Genomic DNA, 11,004 nt, shown 5'->3' with positions numbered 1-11,004 from the left:
AGCCACACCTCCTTCCAAGCTTGTTTTAACTGGGGAGCTCCACCAAACACTGTCCACTCTGGGTAACCATTAATGTATTTGACACATCAGTGTTACAGTGTTCAGCTTCACAGCAACCACAAGTTACCTCTGTAGGGCAAGTGGACACACCAGGGCTATACGAGCTAGAAGAACGTTTTCCCCCAAAACAATTAAAGACAGTCCTGAGGGTCGTGGATTAGAGTCACCCACCTTTGGCTTGGTAGCATCACTTTCTGTCCACCAGGCCAACTGGTCTCTATGTTGGTAAGTGTCGTCGACTTGTAGGCAACTCACAGCGACCCTATGAATCAAAGTTCTCAACCCTTGCATGACTTTCATCCTTTCTCTAGGTTAATAGGGTTTCTGGAGGCAAGCTATTTAAAAAAAAAGTTTTATAGGTGAGTTTTCATTTATACTGAGAAAAACATACAAGTTATTAGATTTTATTTTTTTTTTTTTTTACAGCTTTAGGAGGGGAAGGGAGTCGTTTTTCAGAGGGGAAGGAAAACATGCATTTACACATGATTTTTACTTTTTATATATGGGGGTTGTTGGGGTTTTTTTGTTTAGTTTGAGAAGAAGCTTAAGACTGTAGAACTGTAGTTATTTTTATTTTTTTGTAGTTAATTTTAGGACTGGGAGATTTGGGGGTTACTTAAAGAATTTTTTTTTGGTGAAGGGCTGTTTTATACAATTTTTAACTTTGAGGTTTTACTTTTTGTTACATTTTTATTTACTCTTTTAGTTAAGATGTTTTTAAGTTTTAAACAGACTTACTTGAGGAGTTTTGAGGTTTGGGGGTAACATTAAGATTTTATGAGGCAGTAGTTTTTGGTTTTGTACAGGTTCTCATTTTTTAAGAGTATATTTACAAAGATAGTATGAGGATATATTCTAAGTTTGTGCAATAATTTTTGTAATTTTAAAGACAGATTTTTGGCTCTAGTGGAGTTCTGAGGCAGGGTTTTTAGCTTTTTTATAGAATGACTGGAATACTTGATAGCTAGTTTGGGGAGTTTTGTGATACACATGGCTCATATGATTTTTAGAATTCAGAGTATTTACTATAAGGGTTTGTTGTTGTTTTGTGTTTTTGTTGTTGTTGTTGAGTACTGTTGAATCAAATATGATTGGCACAGGAGGAGATTGTCCCTCCTTCTCCAGTACGGCATCTGGTAGATTCCAAGGGCGTGCCTTCGGGGCCATAAGGGTCCTTCACGTGTACTGATGTTTACATGTGCAGCTTTTTTCATTGTTAATGACTTATATTTTATGTTGAGGAGACTATTTAGATTGGCTATTTGGCATGTATTAAATGCACTGTGACTATTTTGTGTAGGTGTATTTTATTTTATTTTATTTTTTTATTTTGTAAATTACTATTTAATCTTGGGGAACCTAGACAGCATTAAGCTAAGTGGATTAATTCCATTTCATAAGGACAAATACTACATAAAATTATTATTTTAAAAATAAAAGGATAATTAGTAAAATGTGGATAAAAGTCCAAAAGGGAAAGGGTAGGAAGACAGGAGGCAGAGGGTGGGGAGGGGAGGAAATCACCAGCATAACATAGTTTTGTGAGTGGAGAAGGGTATTAGGGAATTAGAAAAGATCCAATGGGAACCTAAAAAGACAGGGTAATAGTAGGCATAGATCAATGATAATTAGTTTTACAAAACACAGTTCCCATGTGTCATCATTTGAAACACAGTGTCAATGTAGGAATGTGTGAAGCACAATGTACATGACTGATAGACTATGTAGTCAGATTTTGTATGCAAACCAATATAAAATAAAAATAAAGTGTAGGGGAGAATCTTCAGGAATGCTCTGAAAATCTGAATGGTACTTTCCCACTTGTCTGTTTGGGTTGCGAGATGGGAGTTGATTCTTAATAAGAATTCTGAATAAGCTTGTTACTGTCAAAACAGGAGAGCGATTGCACCATGAACACAATAATGGAATGTTATGATGTCCTCTATAATTGATGAATTAAGAAAAAATGAGGGAGGGGCATCAAATAGAAAGCTGTTACTGTATTTGGTGCCATAGATTTGGTTCCAGCTTATAATAAACCTGCCAACAATAGGACAAAACTCTGGTTTTGTACCATTCTCACAATTGCTGTGTTGTGATTGTATCCTCCCAGGGGATTAACTGACTCTGAAAACCCATGAGAGGGTCGGCTATGGGTGGGTTCGGCTCGAGGGTACACAACAACAACAACAATAAAATCACTATTTTGGATGAAGATAGTGTTATATTACAAATTAAATCCTGAGGAAAAAGATTAAGAAATTCCCATTTTTAGAGTATTTCATTTTGGTTAAGTTATAGCCTTAAGTGATTTAGGGAAAGTATTGTGTAAAAGCCTTCCTGGCAGCATAATGTGTTGTCAACTTGGCTTATAAGAACAAGGTTCACAGTTCAAATCTACCAGACACTCCACAAGAGAAAAATAGTATAAATATTTACAGCTTTGGATGTAGGTGTATTTTACATTTGGGTTTGGTTTAACAGTATATGGGTGACTTTTTTTTTTTGTTTAGACTTTGAAGGTAGACAAGGTTGGGGTTTGGTGGGGATGAAACAGACGGGGGGACTTGTACTGCTTCTTGGGTTACATAGTACTGTCTGGTTCTAGATACAGTTCTTTAAGAGGCTACTTATACACTTATTTTATTTAGTTATAGAAAACTGGAGTGGGGTTACTTTTTTACTTAAGAACATGGGGGGTTACTACTTAAAGTTTAATGAGGATAAAATTTACAACAACTGTTTTTATGTGTTGGCTGTGCATAGATTAGCTAGTTTTTGGCTTGTGGTTGAAATAGGACTGGTTTTTCTGGGGGGGTTAGTGTTACTTTAAAAGGTTTGTTAGGGGTAGCATTTGTTACTTATGGAGAAGGTTTTTTGTTAGTTGCAGTGAATCTAGGTGGGGGTTTTGTGTTTTGTTTTGTTTTGTTTTGTTTTTACTTTGGTAGTTATCAATGTGGTTAGGATGACAAGACAGTGAAGGAGGTCTGAGTTTTAAACTCAGACTGGATTTCTTGGAGAAAGGGAAGAACAGGTGTAAAGAGACTGACAGGAGATTGGTTCATTATTTAAAAGGGGGGTTGCTATTTTTTAAGGTTTTTAGTTTATGTGATTTAGAGTTTTTTACATTTTGGGAATTTTTGACAAGTTGTGAAGAATTTCATGGGAATTATACATTCTTTTATAAGGCGAATATTTAAAGTTTTTAGAAAGAGCACATCATTTTAAACAGAACTAGTAGCAAAATCCTGCAGAAGATTATCCAGAAAAGACTTGAAAATTACATTTACAGAGAACTACCAGACATATAGGCTGGGTTTAGAAGAGGTCGTGCCACTAGGAATATTATTGCCAATGTTATATGGATATTGGCAGAGAGTAGAGAGTACCAGAAGAATGTCTACCTGTGTTTCATTGACTATGCAAAGGCATATGACTGTGTGGATCACAATAAATTGTGGCTAACCTTGAGGAAAATGGAATCTCAGAACACTTGATTGTGCTTATATGAAACCTATACCTGGACCAAGAAGCCATCCTCAAAACAGAGCAAGGAAACACTGCATGGTTCAAAATCAAGACAAAAATGCATCAGGGATGAAAGGATGTATCTTTTCAATCTGTATGCAGAAACAGATCATTCGGGAAACAGGACTTTATGAGGAGTGTGACATCAAGATTGCAGGGAGACTAAGTAACAACCTACAACATGCAGATGACACAACCTCGCTGAAACTGAAGACCTGAAGCACTTGCTGCATAAGGTCAAGGACTTAGAGTTCAATATGGATTGAAGCTCAACATTAAGAAGACAAAGATTCTCACCCCTGGGCCAATTGGCAGCACCATGATTAATGGAGAAGAGATTGAGGTTGTTAGTAGTTACTGCTTTCTCCTATCCACAATCAACACTCTTAACACCAGAAGGAAATTAAAAAATGAACTGCATTGGGAATATCTGCGGTCATGGACCTCTCCAGAGTACTGAAGAACAACAATGTCAGTCTAGATACAAAGGTGCGCCTAATCCAGGCCATGACTTTCTCAATTACTTGTTATGCTTCAGAAAGTTGGACAATGGCTAAAGATGACAGAAGAAGAATAGATGACTTCAGCTGTGGTGCTAGAGAAGAGTCTTGAACATAACCATGGACTGCCAAGAAAACAAATTTGTCTGTCTTGAAGAGGGTGAAATCAAGTCTCTCCTTGGAGGCTAGGATTTTGAAGCTCTGCCTCACTTCTTTGGACAAGTGGCCAGGAGAGGTCAGTCCTTGGAGAAGGACATCATGCTTGGAAGGTGGATGGACAGTGCAGGACAGGAAAACCCCAGATGAGATGGATTGATATGGTAACTGGGGCGATGGGGTTTGGTGTCTCAGAATTAGTGAGACCTGCTCAGGACAGAGAAGGGTTCAGAGCTGCTGTACATAGGGTCACTATGCATCGCAGACAACTCAACCAATAACATTCTGTGACAGGTTTGAAAGTAGAAATGGCATCCAAATCCTAAACAACTTTGCCTCCTGAAACTCTATGAACTTGGATAAACGTCAATAGTTGTAGAGGGGCCTCAGGCCTTTTGTTTATAGGATCACTAAAAGTCTTGCTCTATTCGAAGGCAATCAACAACATCAATAATAGTGGCAATGCTCAAACTTAAGTGAGTTTTGGTTTTGAACATAACTCACTAATTTTTGTTTTAAGAGTTCTATTTGTGTATTTTACTTTGCTTGAGTTCTGGGGTTTATAGGCTGCATCTAACTTTTAAGTGACATTTAAAGTTTTTGCTGCTATTTGTATTATTTTTGTAATAAAGGCAGGTTTATTAGATTCAATTTAGACAGGGAGTGTAAATTTTGGGATGACATATATAGCAGCTTTTTTTTTTGTCTTGATAAGGAAATGGTTTTTTCTTAGAATAGGTACAGATTAAGACTAGCAGGTACTGAGTGTTTTTACATTAGGAATTTCAGTGAAGTTGCACACTTTTGAATCAGGTTATTTTATAGGATAAGATTCTTGGTGACAAGCGACATTGTGTTTGGAATTATGTTGGTTGACGGTTATGGAGCGTTGACGGACTTTTTTGGTAAGGAGGGCTAAAAGGAGAATGTAAAAATACTTTTTTAACAGTTTTTTTGGTTTTTTTGTCTTAAATATGTAGCTTTGTGCATGGCTTGGACTACTATAGGTTTTAGGTAGGGAAATGAATTTTTTTAATTTTGCATTGTTTTTTGTTTGTTTTTTTTAGTATACAAGAGCTGTGCTTGGAGATGGCAGATGTTTTGCAAGAGAGGGCTGTCACTTTACTTGCTGCATTGGTCTTTGCATTTTTTTTTACTTGAGGGGGGTCTTTATTGTTTGATTTCTCTGGCAGTAAGTAACTGCTACTTCTTTTGGTTTTTTTAAATACAGTTTTTCATGGTTATTGAGTTTTACTTTGGTATTTAAATTTTGGTTCTTGAGCTTTACTTTGGTATTTAAAGTTGTTGTTGTTGTTGTTGTTGTTAGAGGAGTGTTTTTTCTTTAATATGGCTCTACGTATGTACAATGTGAGGAAGGTAAACTTGGAGTCTGTGTAAGTATTTACACACTTTTTATACTTAACTTTAAAGCACAAGTTAGTGCTATTCTTTTTGAGAGCAGCACTTTTGGAAGATTCTTTGGCTCGATTACCTTGGCTGAAGTGACTATGACATAACTAACTCAGTTTGTTGGGGTGGTTTTGTGGGGTTCACAAAACTGCTTCTACATGATGTCTTTTTCCAAGAACTTATCCTGCCTGACAATAAGCCCAAAGTATGTATGTGAAGCAACACTCTAAGCAACAAACCCTATACCCCCCAAAAAATTTTATTTATATATATATATATATTTGGAAGCAGGAGTGGCCATCATAGGGCCACTGTGAGTCATGTTTGACTCAAAGGCAATCAACAATAAGATAGATGATAGATAGATAGATAGATAGATAGATAGATAGATAGATAGATAAGATAGATAGATAGATAATAATTTTGCATTCCCTAACAAGGATTTTGACGCTTCATCTCATATACTTTGGGCACATGGCCAGTCCTTGAAGAAAGACATCATGCTTGGAAGGGTGGAGGGACAGCAGAGGAGAGGAAAACCCAGGATGAGATGCACTGACACAATAACAGGGGACATGGAGGTAGTTGTGTCAGAGACAGTGAGATTGGCTCAGAATAGGACAGGGTTCAGAGCTATTGTGCATGTTGTTGTTGTTATGTGCCGTCGAGTCGTTTGCGACTCATAGCGACCCTATGCACAACAGCCCTAAACCCTGCTCTATCCTGCGCCAACCGCATTGCCTCTGACATACCCATCCCGATTACCCCAGTCACCGAATCAATCCATCTCATAGAGGGTCTTCCCCTCCTGCGCCGTCCCTCCACCCTCCCAAGCATGATGTCCCTCTCCAAGGACCCGTCCCTCCTGGCAACATGTCCAAAGTATGTCAGACGAAGCCCCAGAATCCTTGCCTCCAAGGAGTAGCTTGGTTTAATCCTCTCCAAGATGAATCTGTTTGTTTTCCTGGCAGTCCATGGTACATTCAGTACTCTTCAAGTATTGTGCATAGGGTCACTATAAATCACAGGAGACCCAACGCAGACACATAAAAACAACTCTTATTGTTTGCAGAATCTCCTGTGTTTTATTCCAGGTGTCTTTATTCTTCACTGCCGTCAGTCCGCTCCTGACTCCCCGTAACCCCATGTACAACAGAACTAACCATTGCCTGGTCCTGCAGCATCCTCGCATGGGCTTCAGATAAGAAGGCCATGGGGGATCCACTGGGTTCTCCATGGCTGGTTTTCAGAAGTCCATTGTCAAGTCTTTCTTCCTAGTGCCTCCTGCCTGGAAGTCTGCTGAAACCTGTTGAATATCATAGCAACATGCAAACCCCAATGGCAGTGTCCAGTACAACCTCCTATACTGAGGATTGTTCAGGAGGTTCACTGGCTGAGAATCAACCCCAGACTTCCCACAGCACATCGCAGCAGAACTCACACAATAATGTTCAACGGTGGTCGGCGGCTACTGCATCCGGCAGTTGAGACATTCATTCACGCCAAGACTGCAAGGATCTGCCACAGAGCGAATTACTCTCAAATCTGAAATTGAGAAATGTGAGAGAGAGCTTCCTAATCCTGAAGGCGATCATGTTGCATCTCAGCCTCAACGGGTCGTGCTTTCTCACTGAGTAAAGGCTAAGCTTCAGCAGTAAAATTAAGATCCATCACAATCGGGACGCAATGTGTCAGGACAGCTTCAGTCTTTAACACGCTGCGCTCTGCAATCCAGCTTCTGCCAGCTCCTAGACTGTACCTACCCTCCTTCACTCATACCCTGTACACATCCCCAGTACTTGGCTTCTCCCTACCAGACACCCACACCCACTCTACTTGGCTCATTCTAACTCATTCTCAAAGCCTAGATTTAGATCATTCTCTCTAAAAAACCTTGTGACCCCACAGCTTGGAAGTGCCTGGATCAGGAGACATTCCACATCCAAATGGGGTTTAGTCAAGTAAGATTTGAGTCACAGAGGTTGAGGGTTACGTGTAGGTAAGGCGTCCCAGATAATCACACAGAACTAGTAGTAGCTTTATCTGTTTCCTTTGTCTCAATGCGAGTTCCTCTTGAAACACGGATGTAAGTGCTAGAAGTTTACTTGGCAGAAGTGTCCAGGAAATATTATAAGAGAGGGTAGAAATAAGATGGAGAGGAAGAGACTTCCTGTCCCCCCCACCACAATGGAAACTGCTAGAGATGGAAATTCATGATCGCGTCCAAGTCAGAACTCCTCCCCCGCCAACTGTTCACAGTCTAGGGTGGCATCCAGGACCAGTCCTGTGTCACAGCGCCCACTGGGATCTAGCTTTGATCTTGGGGTTATCAGACCTTCTTGCCCATGTGTTTCAGGTTTTTTACCACACAGGCAGGTCCCTGAGTAGCACAATGATTTGTGCACAATTATTCACTTGAAGGTTGGCTGTTCAAACACACCCAATGATATCACAGAAGAAAGGTCTAACCATCAGCTTTCCATAAAAATGACAAGCAACTTATACGACGCAGTGCTACTCTTCAGGCTGCAGCATAGGGTCATCGAGATCTGGAGTCATCCCAAAGGCAACAGGTTTTTAGGTCCGGGTTTAATCAGGAAAAGAGACAGAAAAGGAAGGTAAGACATCAGGCAGGTCCTTCCCAGTCCCGTGGTCAGGATTCATGACGACCCGAGGTGCTGGTCAGGAGGTGTCAGCCCTTGAGATGACCCATTCCTCCTGCCATCCTTAAACACCATTCTGAACCCCACCTTTCTTCATCTCTGCTCACTCTTCCATAGCTCCAGCTTCTCCTACTTCCCCTAATCTGGTCTCCACCACCAGCAAGCCTTCCAACGGGCTGAGGGGAACACCACGGGCTGAGGGGAACACCACAAGTGCAGCAGTGCCTCCCTAAGGCAGAGTCTCCAAGGGGGCGGGACCACCTCCTCAGTTACTGGCACTTTCCCAGCCTTTAAATTAATTCCTTATTTCTGCACCATCCACCAGCCAGGGTGGCCAGGCCCCAAAGTGCACAGTGTGACCCCTCCGTCAGAATGCAGCTGTGAGCTTGGCAGGGGCCTGGAGTCTGCCCGACTCCTCTCTGAGTCAGTCGGTTCAAAGCCACATGGAGAACATGTGATCTGAGCAAGAGTGCCTTCTTTGATCTGTAAATTATTTATTTGAAAAGGTCTCACACACCAAAAAAAATAATAATCAAAAGCAGACGTACATGTAACACTCTTTCAATTCCATTTCTTTTAATAAAACTAACTTGTGCAAAATAAGGGCTGGTTCCTGAAAGTCGAGGGCAAGGGGTGGTCACGAGCACAATGGAGAGAATCAGGGAATCAGGAGAGCTGCCATCCAGCTCGGTTAGCTGTGTGACTGAGCAAATGTCTTCGCCACTCAAGGCCTTCATTTCTTTATCAGGACAGTGAGAAATTTCCACGCAGGTGACGGCATTCAACTCTGGAGCCACGTGGTTCCGTGGCGCCTGGCCAATGAGGAAGACCCACGTTTGACCCCTTCTTGATGAACATGACTAGAACTTAATTCCACATTCCAGCCAACACAGGGGAGTCCAAATGTGAGTGTCTAGTGACCCAGAGATCTCCAAGGAATAGCTTCCAGCTCCATAAACTATTTGCTACTGAAGTTATTTCTGCCCAGAAATGCTCCAAGAGTTGTGTGGCTGGTGAAAAATCCTCCTGCCGCCCTGATGGCTCCAGAGGGCCACGATAACTCATTCCCTGGAGTACTGGGAAGACCTTTTTCTGGATGTAGCCTGGTAAGGCACTAGAGAGGAGTTCGTCTCCAAGACCAGGCTGGGCACAGAGCACCCAATGAAGGCAGGGTTGGCCACAGGGGCCCATCATCTCCTCCACTGCCTTCAGCACTCCGCCCACTCTCCATGAGAGCACCAAACCCTGGCAGGAGACTTGCCCTGAAGCTCCCAAGCTATTTGTCCAGCTGTCCTTGCATCCCCAGACCACAAAGTTCTTATATACTTTGGCTTGAAGAATGTTGTCAAGCATCTGGACACCCACGGGGTCCCAGTTCAGAACCAACACTGGCTGGGAGGAGGGGCTGGGCGGAGACACATCTCTCTGGGCTTCCTCTAGCCTCTTCCATGCATGCAGGAGAGATCATCTCCATGGGCCTTTCAGCTTGGCAACCTACCCCTCCAAAGCAGCGAAGAACGTCAGCTTTCAATTTAGTCAGAATAGGTGTGAAACCAGTGAATGGCCTCAAACTTCATGTATCCAAGGGCCCTGGTGAACAATAAACATTCCCCTGACTTAAAATACAAAGTGATATGTGTGTAAACTACACAGTAACAGGTCATCATCTTGACTTCTGACAAGAGGACTTTGGGTATCAAATTGTTTCCTATCCACAGCAAGAGTTAGAACAAAAGAAAAAGGAATGCCCCTTCCAGCCCTGGCATTCGTCACACCAGATCTGCACAGTGCCTGGGATGCTTCCTGTAATGCTTTCACACCCCAAACATCCACTGCGTTCACACATGAGGAGGAATGGAGCTAGATTACAGAGAGAGACAGAGGCCCAGCAAGAGAGACACTATCGAGGGCAAACAAAAGCCTAGGATGGTTAAGTCAGACCCAACACTCAAGTTAGAGCACAGTGGCAAGGACTGGGTCCGAGCTTACTGAGGCTCCCTGGGGCCAAAGCATCTGTAGAAGAGCTGCTGTACTTTGGAGCCCAGGCTACTCTGTTCAACTCAAGCAGAACAAGAAGGACACATTCTCGCCCTCAACTTACAAAACCTTTTGCCACTCAACCGAGCGCGTGGGGTTTCTCAGAAATTCCTGGTAGGAATCATTCATCTGATGTGAATTTCCTTAGTCAGACAGACATTGGAATCAATCACTATGCAAAGTGAATCTGAGACATCTGAGGACAGGTTTTTAATTGCTGCTATTGATGTTCTTGTTGTTATTGTTACATGCCATCAAGCCAAGTATGACTCACAGTGACTTTATAAACAACTGATCTTAACTCTGTCCTATCCTGTGCCGTCATCATTTCTAAGCCCACTGCTATAGTCGCCATGCCAATTCATCTCATTGGGGGTCTTCCTCTCTTTCACTGATCCTCTACCCTTCTAAGCATGATGTCTTTCCCCAAGGAATAGTCTCTTCTAGCAACATGTCCAAAGTATGAGAGATGAAGCTTTGCTATCCTTCCCTCCAAAAAGCACTCTGGCTCCACCTTTTCCAAGACATACCTGTTTCTTCTTTTGGAAGTCCATGGAATATTCAGTCCTCTTTTCCAACATCATAATTCAAGGGCTTTAATTATTCTTCTGTCATCCTTATTTATTGTCCAGCCCTCAGATACATAGCAA

The sequence above is a fragment of the Elephantulus edwardii genome, unplaced genomic scaffold (assembly GCF_000299155.1).
Source record: "Elephantulus edwardii isolate Elephantulus edwardi_28Jun2011 unplaced genomic scaffold, EleEdw1.0 scaffold00510, whole genome shotgun sequence".
Taxonomy (NCBI): domain Eukaryota; kingdom Metazoa; phylum Chordata; class Mammalia; order Macroscelidea; family Macroscelididae; genus Elephantulus; species Elephantulus edwardii.
This window is presented reverse-complemented; position numbering follows the sequence as displayed.